Source organism: Nicotiana tomentosiformis, chromosome 4 (assembly GCF_000390325.3).
Source record: "Nicotiana tomentosiformis chromosome 4, ASM39032v3, whole genome shotgun sequence".
Taxonomy (NCBI): Eukaryota; Viridiplantae; Streptophyta; class Magnoliopsida; order Solanales; family Solanaceae; genus Nicotiana; species Nicotiana tomentosiformis.
Window position 1 is genome coordinate 12,656,067 of NC_090815.1, and position 15,664 is coordinate 12,671,730.

The window sequence follows — 15,664 nt, forward strand, 5'->3', positions numbered from 1 at the left end:
CTTATTTTTCTAAAATAATATTGACTGTTATTCCGACTAAAGCAGCGGAAAAACAACGCGAGAATTTTCCGCCTTCACATTTGCGACGGATTCAGTGGCAAAGTGAAAAGTCAAAAAAAATATGTTGACCCAATAAAACTCACTGCGTCGGTCAGAAATATAAAATTTAAACAAAAAAAAAATATTTGACACTTTGCGATCGCGGTAGTCGAAACCTCAAATTAAAAATTAGAGACTAGATCCTTATTTCCCCAATTTCTTTCAGTGATCTCTCACTCTCTCTATCTTTTTTCTCTCTACTTTCTCTTCCACTGACCTATCGACTGACATCGGCAAACGGTAGTTGAAGACGGTGGCAAACGGTGGTTGACGACGGCAGGTATCAGTGCGAAAATCTGTGAAATCCCCTCTTCTCGGTTAGTTTCTCTCATTCTTATAACCTAGAAACTTTGTGGGTTTAGTCATCTAGTAAAATTTCGAATTTCTTAACAAATAATTTCGCTTGCATTGGTATTTATCAGTTAAAGAAGTAAAAAACAGCAACTTTGCTTTATTTCTGTCTTTGTTTCTGCGTTTCTCTTGCTACCACACTATAATTGTGGGTTTAAGTTGTACTTGGATTGAGAATTTCTCTATTTTACTGTGTTATGTGTGTTTTTCTTTGCTATTTATGTGTATTGGGTATTTCATTAGGCGATGTCTCTGATAAATTGAAAATTAGTGTATGACTATAAGAATAGCTGCACGGCAATTTGTGTTGTTGTTGGTAATTGGGTTAATCTAACTGGCTAAGTCAACCACAAGTTGACCTAGTATACTGGAGCAGCACATTTGCCCTAAGGTTTAATTGTTTGGTTCAGTAAAAGTTGCACTATGGATTGTAAGTTTAAAGTTATGTATGTAGATAATTTGACTTCTATTTGATAAAGAAAATTGTGGAAGAGCGACAGATGAACGAATAGTTTTATACTCCTTTTATCCCTATGTATATAAATTCTTCCCATTTTTGAAATTCTCCAGTAAAGAGATTTAACTGTTTTAAGAGGCGGGACGAGGAAGTCTTTGCCCCTCCCCCCAAAGTTAAGATCAACACTAAAGGTAAATGAGCAACTAAAAGAGTATCTAAGTGAGAAAGTAAATAAGTAGGAAACAAATAGATAGAAAATATTATAAAGAAAAAATAAACTCTTGTTTTCATTTTGCTGTTAGTCTATCTCGATAAGCTAGAGTCATACTTAATAGAAGTTAGATGAAAAGGAGGAGAAACTTAAGGCTGGTGCTTATATATAATCCTAAAAACGTCCTAAACATCCCACTAGAAGGCTGCCAATAAAGGGCAAAAGTATTTTACTTAGTCAAGCATCACCTGTTTGATAAATACTTCATCGAGGACTCATGTCTTTAGTTTATGCCTTTTGGGCGGCTTGGCTTACTGTACAATCATGGAGAATACTACCATATCAAGGTGAAATGACTCAAACTCATGGCCATCTATGCCTCTAAAGTTTGATACCATTCCACTGAATCTGTTCTTGAGTAAGTTACTATTGTAATTAACAACATCAAAAAAAAAGGTAAATATTGTATAGTTGGTGACAGTAATCTTACTATCAGTAGAGTTGATGCTGAAGATTCACCTTGTACAGGAATTGATTAATATCATTTCCCTCTTAAAGAAACAAAGTGAATACATGGTTTATGCTCTCTAACTCTTAACATTGGTATTATAAAATGTTGTGGCATATATCTCTATGAATCTACATTCATAGATGAGTAATTAGTAAGGAACTAAATTATGTTTTGACTACTTCCGTCTGTGGTGATGGTATTGCCAGTTTCAGACTTTCATCCTAGCTACCAAAATAAGTGCTTAATAGGGGTTGTACTATGTTCCTGAAAAATTGAATGCATGGTAGAAATCAAAATCAAACCAAATTTGATTCGGTTTGGTTCGGGTTTTTTCGGTTATTTTTTGATTAAAACCAAACCAAATTTGATCGGTTTTTAAAATTAGAAACCAAAACCAAACCAAACCTAAAAAGTATCAGTTTTTTTTGGTCGGTTTGGTTCGGTTTTCGGTTTGGATCGATTTTTCAGATTTTTATGAACACCCCTAACTATATGTACTTGTAAAAAAAATTGACTTTATATGTAGAATGTAATTTTCCTACTAAGGTATACTTGTACAGTTGTTGTGATGTGCTCAATAATATGCGAGGTTGTTAAACATACAAATTGGAAGCAGTGTTCCTGAAGCGGCTATTATTGCTCTCTTCAACATGAACTCAGAATATAGAGTTTGTGAGTTCTGATGAGTGTAGTCAATTTTATTATATAACAAATGTTACTAAATATTATTTTTCTTTTTACATATATATAATTAGGTTGATACAAAAGCAATGGATTCGGTTGAATCCATAATATCTCACCTAGATTCATGTTTACCCGAAAAATCAGATAACGTTAAATTTATGTATGATTCTAAGGATATGTGATACAATTTGATACAAATCGTATATAAAAATAGAAATATGTATGTTTTTAGTTATGAGAATGGGAATAGTGAGCAAAAGAATGAATAAGGTAAAATAAAACAAATATGAGGAGATATCTTTCAATATGAGAAGTGATCTTTTGTTACAATGCCTTCTGCTCGTCCCTCTACTTACAAGGATTCCCCCTTTATAATAGAGGGATCCTACTTTATTTATAATAAAATAAAGCATATAGTGGATGACCCATAATGAACTGTCTCTTTTTCGAGACCCGCCAAGATTCTCGCTCTTAGTGCGGTTATAACGGCTCTCGTTTGTGAGCTCGACACTGGCTCAGACTCGTTATTGGGTCGAGCCCTCGATTTTGGCTTGAGTTCGACATCCGGGGTGGGTGTAGCGCATTCCTGATCTCGAAGCAATGCCTTGCGGATCGATTTGGTCACGGGCTCGATAAAAGTATCGAGTCGACTCCTCTATCAGCCTTCGGACTCGAGGCTCATTTGTACTGCCTTCGGAACTCATCCCAAAATCCCACTCTGGCTGCTTACCGTTCGAACTCGATCGAACGTAGTAAGGCCGAAATCTATTTCGACCGTATACAGATAGTCTCCTCGATTCTCAGGAAGGATGTGGTGTGAATCGATATAATCTTCGATGGTTCGATCGGGTTACTTCGGGAAGAAGTCGATCAAATCAAGGCTGAATGTAATCGGTGGAAGGAGACTATCGACCGCTTGGCTACGGAAAAAAAAAACATCTTGGCCAAATTATTATCGGCCGATGTTCAGCTTCGAAGCGTCAAGCAAAAGGGTACGGCTCAGGCTAAGAGGATCGAGGAGCTTGAAACATGACTTGTTGAAGCCAAGGCAGAGGTTGAGTCGTCGAAAGTCCTGGCGGACAAGTCCATTACCGTGTATCGAGCTGATGCTGAGGCTGCTCAGATGGAGGCACGAGAGGCGGCGGATACTGCCGATACTCAAGCACATTGGGTTGCCGAACTTGCTAAGTATCGGTCTCGGAAGGAGACCCTCGAGGAGATACACGCTCGAGGTTTCGACCTTGCCGAAGAGATAAAAAAGGCTAAAGAGCTCGAAGCTGAAGCTGAAGCCTTTGCTTCTGATAGCGATGATGATGATGATGATGGTAGCAAGAGCGGATCCGAGAATGGGGGGGAGCCCGATAGAGAAGAAACCACTCCCGAGGATGACCAGGAAGCTTAGTCCTTAGTTTTTATGTTTGCAATCAATCATGTAGACGCTTGTGTATATAGACAACTTTGCCGACTTGCTTCTGTTTTGTGAAGACTTTGTACATGCCCTATAAATGTTTTCACAAAAATTTAATCAAACTTAATAAAATTCTGGATTTCGTAGCCTCTATAATCGAGCGAGTGCTTATTCAAATTTGAAGTGATATAGCTACTGGGCTTATAAGTTGAGTCAATGATTCGAACTCGAAGTAATGTAGCCCGTGGGCGTAGTGGTCGAGTGAGTGCTTGCTCGGACTCGAAATAAAATAGTCTGTGGGCTTAGTAGTCGAGTGAATGATTCGAATTCGAAATAATATAGCCCGTGGGCGTAATGGTTAAGTGAGTGCTTGCTCGGACTCGAAATAAAATAGCCCGTGGGCTTAGTAGTCGAGTGAATGATTCGAACTCGAAATAATGTAGCCCATAGGCATAATGGTTAAGTGAGTACTTGCTCGGACTCGAAAAAGTAGCCCGTAGGCTTAGTAGTCGAGTGAATGATTCAAACTCGAAATAAAAGTAGCCTGTAGGCTTAATAGTCGAGTGAATGATTCGAACTCGAAGTAGCGTAGCCCGTAGGCGTAATGGTCGAGTGAGTGCTTGCTCGAATTCGAAATAAAGTAGCCCGTAGGCGTAATGGTCGAGTGAGTATTTGCTCGAACTCGAAATAAAAGTAGCTTGTAGGCTTAGTAGTCGAGTGAATGATTCGAACTCGAAGTAATATAGCCCGTAGGCGTAATGGTCGAGTGAGTGCTTGCTCGAACTCGAAATAAAGTAGCCCGTAGACTTAGTAGTCGAATGAATGATTCGAACTCGAAATAATGTAGCCCGTAGGCGTAATGGTCAAGTGAGCGCTTGCTCGAACTCGATCCTGTTTGCATAATAAATCTTGAACATAGAATATCGGTAAAGAAAATTGTCTTTGCAAGTCATTAAACATGTGTTCATGTTTTGCGTCAGGGCTCGGGCCAACTACATAAGCATGGTTTGTTTTGATCATTTGGCTCATACAACGTTTCCTGTTGAGACACTATTTGTCATAACGAAGTAACTTCCTTTGCACCGAATTTGATAATCATCACAGATGCGTTCAATGATAAAACCCCCCAGTATACGAGGTTGATTTTAAAGAGGCCTCGGATACTCAACAGTAGTATCGTTTCCGCTATATGGCTAGTATCGATCTCTGGTCGATTTTTGCTTGGTAGTTCTTTTCGTAACGGACCTAGAAATCAACTGGTCATCTTCGACTCTTATTTTGGATTGATATCGATTGTGCACATTGGTCCAAGTAATAGCTGGGTACTCGATCAGATTCTGCTTCAGCCGCCGTAAAGCCATCGAGCGCCGCTCGTTTAGACCTTGAGTGAAAGCTTGGACAGCCCAATCGTCTGTGACTGGTGGCAGATCCATTCGTTCCATTTGAAAACGAGATACGTACTCCCTTAGCATCTCGTTATCTTTTTGTATTACCTTGAACAGGTTCGACTTTCTGGTTTCGACCTTAATGGCTCTGGCATGTGCTTTTACGAAGCAATCTGCAAGCATAGCAAAAGAAACAATAGAGTTAGATGGTAAATTATGATACCATACCATTGCACCATTTGACAGGGTTTCACCGAATTTTTTCAATAATACAGATTCGATCTCATCATCTTTCAAATCATTGCCCTTGATGGCACACGTGTAAGAAGTGACGTGCTTGTTGGGGTCGGTCGTTCCGATATATTTGGGTATTTCGGGCATACAGAATTTTTTGGGGATTGGTTTTGGGGCTGCACTCGAGGGAAAAGACTTTTGAATGAATTTTTTCGAATCTAGCCTTTTTTATCATTGGTGGAGCTCCCGGTATCTGATCGACCCTGGAATTATATGTTTTTACTTTTTTATCGTTGGCTTCGACTCGTTTTGTGAGTTCCTCGAGCGTTTTAGTAATTTCGGGAGTAGTCCCCGATTCTTGCTCATTTGACTTCACTATGGCTGGTTCCGTTCTATGGGTGATTTCTCGAAGCGGATTGGGCTCCGGTCTGCTTTGTACCTGAGTTTGGCTCTGCAACTGAGCTATCTCTACTTGCTGGGCTTGTAACATCTCGAAGATCATCCGTAAGCTGACTCCGATCTCCTCCACGTTATGGGTGTCTCGAGCTACGAATCGAGTACCGACCTGAATACTTTTTCCCGGTTCGGAACATTGGTTAGTCTCAAGAGCTACTTGTGAATTGACATCTAGCGATACTTCGACTCGAGCTTCGGTGACATCGTTAATTCGCCTTCCGCCCTGGGTGTCAAGTTGTTGGTTTCATCTTGGAGGCCGACTTTGTGGTCGATAGGTAAAGCCATCAGTCGGGGGTTTGCCCTTGTTGATTTGAAGTTGCAAACTGGTGTGTATTGCAGATTCGTATCAAACAACCACTGTTATCCTTAGTCCCACGGTGGGCGCCAAACTGTTTACCCGAAAAATCAGATAACGTTAAATTTGTGTATGGTTCTAAGGATATGTGATACAATTTGATACAAATCGTATATAGAAATAGAAATGTGTATGTTCTTGGCTATGAGAATGGGAATAGTGAGCAAAAGAATAAATAAGGTAAAATAAAACAAGCATGAGGAGATATCTTTCAATATGAGAAGTGATCTTTTGTTACAATGCCTTCTACTCGTCCCTCTGCTTACAAGGATCCCCCTTTATAATAGAGGGATCCTACTTTATTTATAATAAAATAAAGCATATAGTGGAGGACCCATGATGAACTGTCTCTTTTTCGAGACCCGCCAAGATTCTCTCTCTTAGTGCGGTTGTAACGACTCTCGTTTGTGAGCTCGACACTGGCTCGAACTCGTTATTGGGTCGAGCCCTCGATTTTGGCTTGAGTTCGACCTCCGGGGTGGGTGTAGCGCATTCCTGACTTCGAAGCAATGCCTTGCAGATCGATTTGGTCACAGGCTCGATAAAAGTATCGAGCCGACTCCTCGATCAGCCTTCGGACTCGAGGCTCATTTGTACTGCCTTCGGAACTCATCCCAAAATCCCGCTCCGGTTGCTTACCGTTCGAACTCGATCGAACGTAGGAATGCCGAAATCTATTTCGACCGTATACAATTCACATTCTCCATTTTTTTGTTTGGGCTCGAAACGAGGGAGATTAAGGAGTTGGTATTGCGTAGAAATGACACTAGGTAGCCACTCTAAATGGTTGTTATTTAGGAATTAGCCAATGCGTCCTGAATTTCAGTTTTTCAGTTCAAATTTTCAGGACAAAAATATACAAAAATATTCTGAATTATCCTGTAGTTAAAAATTTTAGTTTGAAAATTCAAGACAAAATAAATATTGGCTAATCTCTAAATAACATCGTTGAGAATGGCTATGTGCATTTGCCCCGAGCTGAGCTTGTTTATGAGAAATTTGATGTAATAATTTATACGTACATTATCTTTATCAAAAAAGACCTTGCATATTTCCTTTTCGTGTGTGATAAATATATAATGCAACAGCTCGAAGAAAGCCAAAAGTATCCTGAATGCTTTGACACAAAACTTCTCATATAAATACTAGTAATAACAACTCCAGATTCTTGACTGACTACGACATTTTTATATGGAAATTTTATTTCCTATAGCAAATTATTACACCCTATTTATTATAAATCAAAATAATTTCAAAATATTATTACTTATAGCTACATTTTCTATTTTATAGAAAAATAAGTATTTATTTATACCTACCATTAAAATATGAAATCCGCCAATTATGTTCTTTCTCTCTCTATCACCAAGATTCTTTCTCTCTCTATCTATCTCTATCCGTAAGATTCTCAATCATCTCCCTTATCCATCAAAATCAGCAGAATCGTTGGCGTCATCATCGTGGTCGGCGTCAGAATCCACTATTGACTCATCCTCTTAGGCGAACAGATCTGGACATGGCTATGTCAGAGAAGATTTGAGGGCCTGATTTTTGTTGGTCTCCACCTTTAGTTTTAACGCAATGTATCAAGTATTTGCTTGGCCGGAAAACACCATCTCCGGCGAACTTTCTTCTCTTCTTTGCTATTTAGTCATATAACATGGAGTGGGGAATAACCCTCGTCTCATGTAAGGCAACTAAATGCACCTCGAGGTGCTGCCGAGGAACTGAGGGACCTTCTCGAGCACAAGATAGGTAATTGAGAGAATGATACAAATATATTGTATTATGTACAAATACACTCAAATACATTATATTTTTGTATAAATACATAATTTTTTCGCATATATTTGTGTATTCCGAAGGTTTGTATTTTTTCAATACAACCGAATATCACTATGTTTTTGTGATTTTTTGTTGTTAGAATACAGTCGAATTGAGTACGGTAAATTGAATACAATGTATAATAGTGAATAATGAATATATGTGAATTGAATTCAATGTATACAGTCAAATTGAATAGAACAATATACACCATATTTCTTGATTACCTCAATGTATTTATAAATACAGTCGCGTGAATACATGAAATACAATACAGTAGCAACGAAATTTATGTAGAATTGATTTTATTGAGTTAAGTTAGGAGTGGTACACGGTAATTGATTTTCTTTCCGTTATTAAATAGCTGGACTCCTCTATTTTTAAGCGAAATTCTGCTACTGTATTCATGAATACAGTAGCGCGAATACACCCAATACAGTCGCACAACTGGACTCCCCTATTTATTAGGCGAATTCCGCTACTGTATTCATGAATACAGTAACGCGAATACAGTGAATACAGTCGCGTAACGACTAAATACTATCTATAGAAAGTAATTATGTATATAATAGTTATATGAAGTTAATAGCCACTAAACAATAGTGGTTTTTAAAAAATCATCTTTTTATATACTCACAAATAGGGGTGGCAAAAATAGCCCAAGGCCACCGGCCAGATTTTAATGGGTTGAGCATGAGATATATTAATGATGGGCAGGGTTTGTGCCGCACAACCCAACTAAGCACATTCATTTTTGGTAGCCCAAATCAACTCCTACTTTTAGTCCAAATTGACATGTGAGTAGCAAAAATCCAAATTAGATTTTTTTCGTTTTCTAAAGCTTTGGTATTAACCGTATTTCATTTGCTTTCCATGTTGTCCATCTTTTTCATTTTTAGGATATTTTTCCGTCAATATTCTTATTTTATTTGGTCACTCCTGGAAATTGAAATGAATTTTTCGTGCAGTGAAATTGAACGATTTATCCCTTTTCCAATTTATGTATTTGGAGGCAACTGATTCATCATACAGTTTTAATTTTTCTTTTCTATTTGAGTTTATAAAATTCCTGCTTTTACGACAAAAAATATTATTCCTTACGTCCCAAAAAAAATGACTGTATTACTATTTGAGAAGTTGAAATGTGTTTTTCTTCTCTTGGAATTGGAAGTACGCTTATCTAATGAAGTGAATTGAGAACGTTTAAGTTATTTAATCGGAGTTTATCTTTCAATTAAACAATTTTAATTGAGCCCAAATTAGGTGAAAATTTGAACTTTTAAATTATAATGTGTGTCAAATTTTACTTTTTGATGATATATGTATACGGTGATTGTTTCATTTCAAGAAAGTTGACATTACTTTGTAGTTCGAAGAACCCAATTAAAAAGGAAAATAGAGTTCCCCTCTATTTGAAGTGAAAAGAGTAATAACTTAAAGAAAAACCAGATTATAGTTTGATTTAATATAGCTTGGAAAAATATATTTTTGAATTTTCTTAACAATATTGGATTTTAATTTGTTCAAGCGTTGAGAATATTATAAAGATTTGAGTTAAGATGGTGAGTTACGACCCATTGTTTAGCACATCTAGACCAACCAATCTTGACCCAAATGAACTTTAGAATGACACATTTATTGAATCAGCCTATTTTGACAAGCTCAAATACAGCCCAATATACCTGTTAATCTGGCCTGGCTGACCCGTTTACAACCCGGTTCAGCCTGGATCAGCCCGATACTGTAGCATAGGGGGCGGACTGGGACGGGTTGGGCGGGGAGCGGGTTTCAAACGAACAGTTTTTTGATACCGGTGCACCGGAACCCGCTAAGCCCGTTAACAGGTTTTTAATGGGCTACAGCCCGGTTCAGCCCGTTTTTTAACGGTTTTTTTTAATTGTTTTTTTTTTTTACCGTTGCATTTACACCCACCACTTCCTGAAATATTTTATGTTAGATGTGCATGTCATATTTATAATTTAATTGTGAAAAGTGGCCTTGAATTATTTAGAGATGATATCACTTTAGTTAGAAGAGTTGTTGGTGTAATTCAAGAAAATAATAGAAGTGCTAGATTAAATGCATTTAAAGAAAAATGTGTACACTATGGACTAAAACCAAGACTCATGCCTGAAAAAATAGTTACTAGGTGGAATTATACTTATTTATTCTTAAAATGTTGTTATAAATATAGAATGCCTATAACTGAAGTTGCTAATTCTCATTGTACCGATCCTAACTGTTTGTTAACATCTAGAACTTGGGATGTCATTGAAGATGTTGTAAAGTTTTTACAAAAATTTTATGTGGCTACACTTGAGTTTTCTGGAGCTTATTATCCTACTATTGCAAATGGTTTAGTTCATATTGCTGAAATTTCTCTTTTACTACATAATTTGAAGAAGAAAGAAGGATATACTTCTGTTGTTGAATCTATGATAGATAAGTTTAAAAAATATTTCTACCCAATTTCCCCTATTTACCTAATTGGTGCTATTTTAAACCCTTCTATCAAAATGGCCATTTGTTGCCAATTAATCACTGCTTTATATTCTTATATGGATATTGGACCAACTGAAACTCTTGATATTGACACTTATATTTCTGATCTACACAAATATTTAAAAACATTATATAATTATTATGCTAACATTGTTGATGCTTCTTCTACTGTAGATGCAAATATTCCTTCAAGTTCAGTTTCAACATCTGGGACCAGTGCTTTGAATGATAATGATGGTGTTGAAGATTATTTGATTTGGTCTACACTAGGGAAGCATCAACAAACCAATAGCAAAAATATTGATGAACTTCAATTCTACTTGCAAAAGTCAGCAGAGCCCCTCACAAAGAAATTTCTACCACTGGGTTGGTGGAGGAGCAACTCAAATTAATTTTCTGTTCTTTCGGCCATGGCTCGAGACGGGCTAAATGTGTCGATTTCAACAGTCGCATCAGAGAGCGCATTTAGCCAAGCAAGGCAGCAACTAGGAGATACCCGTCATTCATTGGGCAGCAAAGTTTTGGAAATTCTAGTGTGCTTCAGAGATTGGATAAAATCAGAACGGTGAAATCAAGGGCGTGACGAGGTAGATGAAGCAGAGGACCAAGAAATTGGAGATATAATTTCAATAAAAATATCAAATGAAAGTCTTCGGAGCTTGATCCTTACATATTGCCTATTGGTCTTATTAAATAATTTTTTATAGCCACTTACTTTCAAATTTTAATTTTAAAATTATAAAATTCAAATTTCAAATTTAAAACTTTAAACTTCAAAGTTTAATTCTAAGCCTTAAAAGTTTGCAAACACTTAAGTATCAATAACATTGAATAAGAAAAATAAAATTTACTTAAAAAAAAAATTGCACGGCCCGGTCCAGCCCGCTAAGCCCAAATCCGGACGGACAAAAAAATCCGAAAAAGTACAGCTCGTTAACAGCCCGCAACGTTAAACGGACGGGCTGATTTGTTTTGTGTCCAACCCGTCCCAGCCCACCCATTAAACACTCTTACGTGTTTGAGGTTCGGACTTTTTGGGTTGCAGAATACACTAGGGAGTTGATGAAATTTTTTGCAGGAGAAGGCCATTCTGCGGTTTGTTTCGCAACCGTATAACCGTTTCGTGGTTCGCACTTCTATCCCAGAAGTTGCAGGAGAAAATTTCGTTGGGCGATTCTGCAGCCTAATCTGCGATCGCATAACCGGTCTGCGGACCGCAGACCGCAGACCTGTCGCTGACCGGTCCAGTGCATCCCAGTTTTGGGCATCAGTTTCGAGGTTTATTTTGCGGACCGCATACATGTTATGCGGTTCATTTTGCGGACCGCATACATATTTTGCGGCCTATTCTGCGACCGCAGACCTGAGTTCGGAGGGTCCATTTTTCTATTTTTATAACCCGACCCCATTTTGATAAATAACTTTTGAGGCTCGTTTTGAAGGCAAAATCGACATTTTTAGAGAGAAGTGAGAGTGTTCTAGAGAGAGGAAGAAGCTCAAGTGCTTTGTTCATCAAGATCTTGTCCAAGCTTTGAGATCCAACAAGGAAATCTCACTAGATCTTCACTCAAGAGGTAAGGATCTAACCCTAGTCTTCAATTACGAGTTTGGGGTAAAATATGGGTGATTGGGAGTATGATTCTTGAGTATAAGAGTATTATTTATACATGCATGTACCAATAAGATTTGTGGGAAGATTGTTGAGCTCAAATGGGTAAAGATTGGGTTGTGAGTGAAGGAAATCTTGTAGAAGAATCTTGTAGTCAAATTTGTACACCAAGTGTTTGATGAAATACTTAAATGAGGTGAACCCACAAATATCTTCCTAATTATGGTTCACTTTTATTATGTTTCTAAATAGATTGAAGTTGCTAGGATTTCCAGAACATTTTAGTAATCTAAGGAAAGCTCAAGCAAGGTATGTTGGCTAAACTCTTCTCCTAGAATTGAATTCCATGATGTTCTTGTAAGTCCCGAGTTATCCATTATAAATTAACTATTCCGAATAAGCTTTGTGTTGAAAGGTATATGTTCAAAATGTGTTCCATATGCTCTTATCATATGATGTTATCCTTCGGAAATGTGTTCAAAGCATGAGTTGGGTATAAAAATATTATGACTCCAAGTAGTGTTTTAAGTGAAGGTTATTATGCCAAATTATGTTAAAAGTCTCAATGTGCTTAAGACTCTTAATTGCTCATAGGCATTGAAAGTCGTGATTAGAGATTCTTTATTGTCGATAATCTATAAAGATGCTTGAAAGTGAAAGTAGTGCGTTAGAGATATAAAGTGTGGACACCGTGCCAAGAATGAAAGTTATACTTGTGGCCAATATCGTCAATGAAATGAAATGATTTGTCAAATATTATGAAATGAGCCTTGATTCAACTATTCCAAATTGACTCCGAAAATAGAATTATCAAAAGCTTATGTACTCAAGTCATGTCCAAATGTGGTTGTTCTAACTAATGCTATGCTTGGTAAGTATTTTCCATATGTTTTGAGTTCTTACATATTTATGAGTTGAAATTGTGTATTGCCCTTTTTGGGAAAAGGTATTTCAAGAGTATTCTATACGATGATGTTTATGATGATAATCCTTGAAAGTAAAGGAATAAAAGTGCAGAATATGATATATGGACACAGTGCCATGAATGAAGAATAATATGTATGGCAAAGGGAGCCAATGAAATAATGATGTTGTAAGTAGTTGAAATTAATTGTGAAGTGATATATGGTGTGAAAGGTTATGAGATGAACGTATTTGTACTTATATTTCCAATGTGTTATAAGCTCTTATGCCCTCATGAGGAGAGGCTATGGTGTTCCTAAATATTTTAAATGTTCTTGGTGTCCTATGATCACCCATGACAAGTACAAGTAAGTGATGGTATGACCATGAACTATGGTTGTTGCCAATACGAGAATCATGAACTTAGCTAGTGACCCAAGATGACAAAGAGATATATAATGAGGTGTAAAAGAGACGTACTATGCTAATGATGATGAACCGTAAGGAAAGAAATTGGGTCTATATACCATTGAAATCTACTTAGTGATTGGTCATGCATGTGTTAATGTAACGAGCTATGTTTCTCCATGATAGGCATGAACATGAAGTTTTCCAATGATCCGGGAACTTACGACCTTAAAAGTAGCGCTAGTCATGTTGCTTTGGGTTTATATATGGTCATGTGTATAATATGATATGTAATCCTATGGACAGTCTATGAAACGCATAGGTGTATTGTGTAAGGAACACTATGGTCGGTCTATGAAATACATAGGTGTATTGTAATGTAATATGTGACCATATGGACGGGCTATGAAACACATAGGTGTATAATGGTATAGGTGAACCCTATGGACGGGCTATGAAACGTATGGGCATATAATGTAGTATGTGATCCTATGGACGGACTATGAAACACATAGGTGTATGATATGTGAATACTGTGAACGGTCTATGAAATGCACATATGTATTGTGTAAGTAAACACTCATGTGAACGGTCTATGAAACACACATGTATATTTGTATTGTGTAAGTAAACACTATGAATGGTCTATGAAACGCACATGTGTATTGTGTAAGTGAACACTGTGAACGGACTATGAAACGCACATGTGTATATGTATTGTATAAGTAAACAATATGAACGGTGTATGAAATGCACATGTGTATTTGTATTATGTAAGTAAACACTGTGAACGGTTTATGAAATACACATATATATTGTGTAAGTAAACACTGTGAACGGTCTATGAAATGTACAGGTGTATTGTATATGTGATACTGTGAACGGTCTATGAAACACGCAGGTGAAATGTATATGTGTGAGATAAGAGAGGGATATGGACGGTCTAGTAAGACGCATTGTTAACGCAAACATTAGGTGCCACTTTCATTGTCATTGTTTGTACATGTTGTTTCAGTTACTTTATATTATGTATTCCACGCATAAATCATATGGCTCAATTGATCCCAAAAGAAGTTCAGAATGGTGTAAGTATGCTAAGACTTGAAATGTGATTTTATGGGACATTTCATAGTTCTTGATGTACTTCTTATGCCTCTTATATGAATTATCATGATTTCATATGTTGTTCTGTTTGTCTTACATGCGAGTACTATTCCACATGTACTCACGTCCCTTTTGTCGGGGCGTTGTATCTTTTAATGGATGCAGGTATACTTCTACAAGACGATATGGATCTTTGATAGAGATCTTCTACGCAATAGATTATGGTGAGCCCGCTACAATTCCAGTGGGTATTCGAGTCTAGTCGGTTCTATGTACTTAGGTATCTATTGTCATAGAAGCTCCATGTACACTGTGGGTCATGTACTTAGGTTTTGAGTTTCGTCATATACTTAAGTTTTGAGTTTCGTCATGTATTTATGTTCACAGATATTTATGAAGCTATGTACCCATCACGAGAGAGAGAAAATAATTTATGGGCCATTGAGACAAATGTATTCAATATGAAAGTCAAGATCTAATTATGTGTTTATAAATCATGCATGAGTTATGATGATAGGTTGATGTGTGATGACCCAAAAGGTCATCTTATGTTTTAGAACTCGAATCTGCGCTCTTAAGCCTTAAAAATCTCATTTTTATCCTTCTCGATTTACGTGCGCAGTCCGGGCAATTTTCCAGAAAGCTTTTATGTTGAAAATTAATAAAAATAAGAATTTTTGCCTTAAAAGTTGATTTTTAGTTGACTTCGGTCAACATTTTTGGTAAACGGCCCCGGATCTGTGCTTTGATGGCCCCGGTAGGTCCGTATCGAATTATGGGATATGGGCGTATGCCCGGAATCGAATTCGGAGGTCCCTAGCTTGAGTTATGAATTTTTGATAAAAATTAAAAGTTTAGAAATTATTTGTTTTTAAGAATTGATCGATATTTGGCATTGTTAGTATCGGGTATGTATTTTGGTTCCGGAGCCCGGTACAGGTTCATTACGATATTTAAGACCTGTCTGTGAAATTTGGTGAGAAACGGAGTTGATTTGACGTGATTCAGACGTCTAGTTGAAAAAATAAAATTTTTAAAGTGTTCTTGAGAATTTCATTTGATTTGGTACTAAATTCGTAGTTCTAGGTGTTATTTTGGTGATTTGATCGCGCGAGCAAGTTCGTATGATATTTTTAGACTTGTGTGCATGTTTGTTTTGGAGC

At 37.1% G+C, this 15,664-nt stretch overlaps 1 long non-coding RNA gene across 1 annotated transcript; it reads left to right on the forward strand.

Annotated features, from left to right (window-relative positions):
- The first annotated feature begins 192 nt into the window (after positions 1–192).
- On the forward strand, positions 193–11,255 carry LOC108948828 (uncharacterized). Its single transcript, XR_011415270.1, has 2 exons — positions 193–416; positions 10,652–11,255. It is a non-coding gene; the product is annotated as an uncharacterized lncRNA (long non-coding RNA).
- The last annotated feature ends 4,409 nt before the right edge of the window (positions 11,256–15,664 follow it).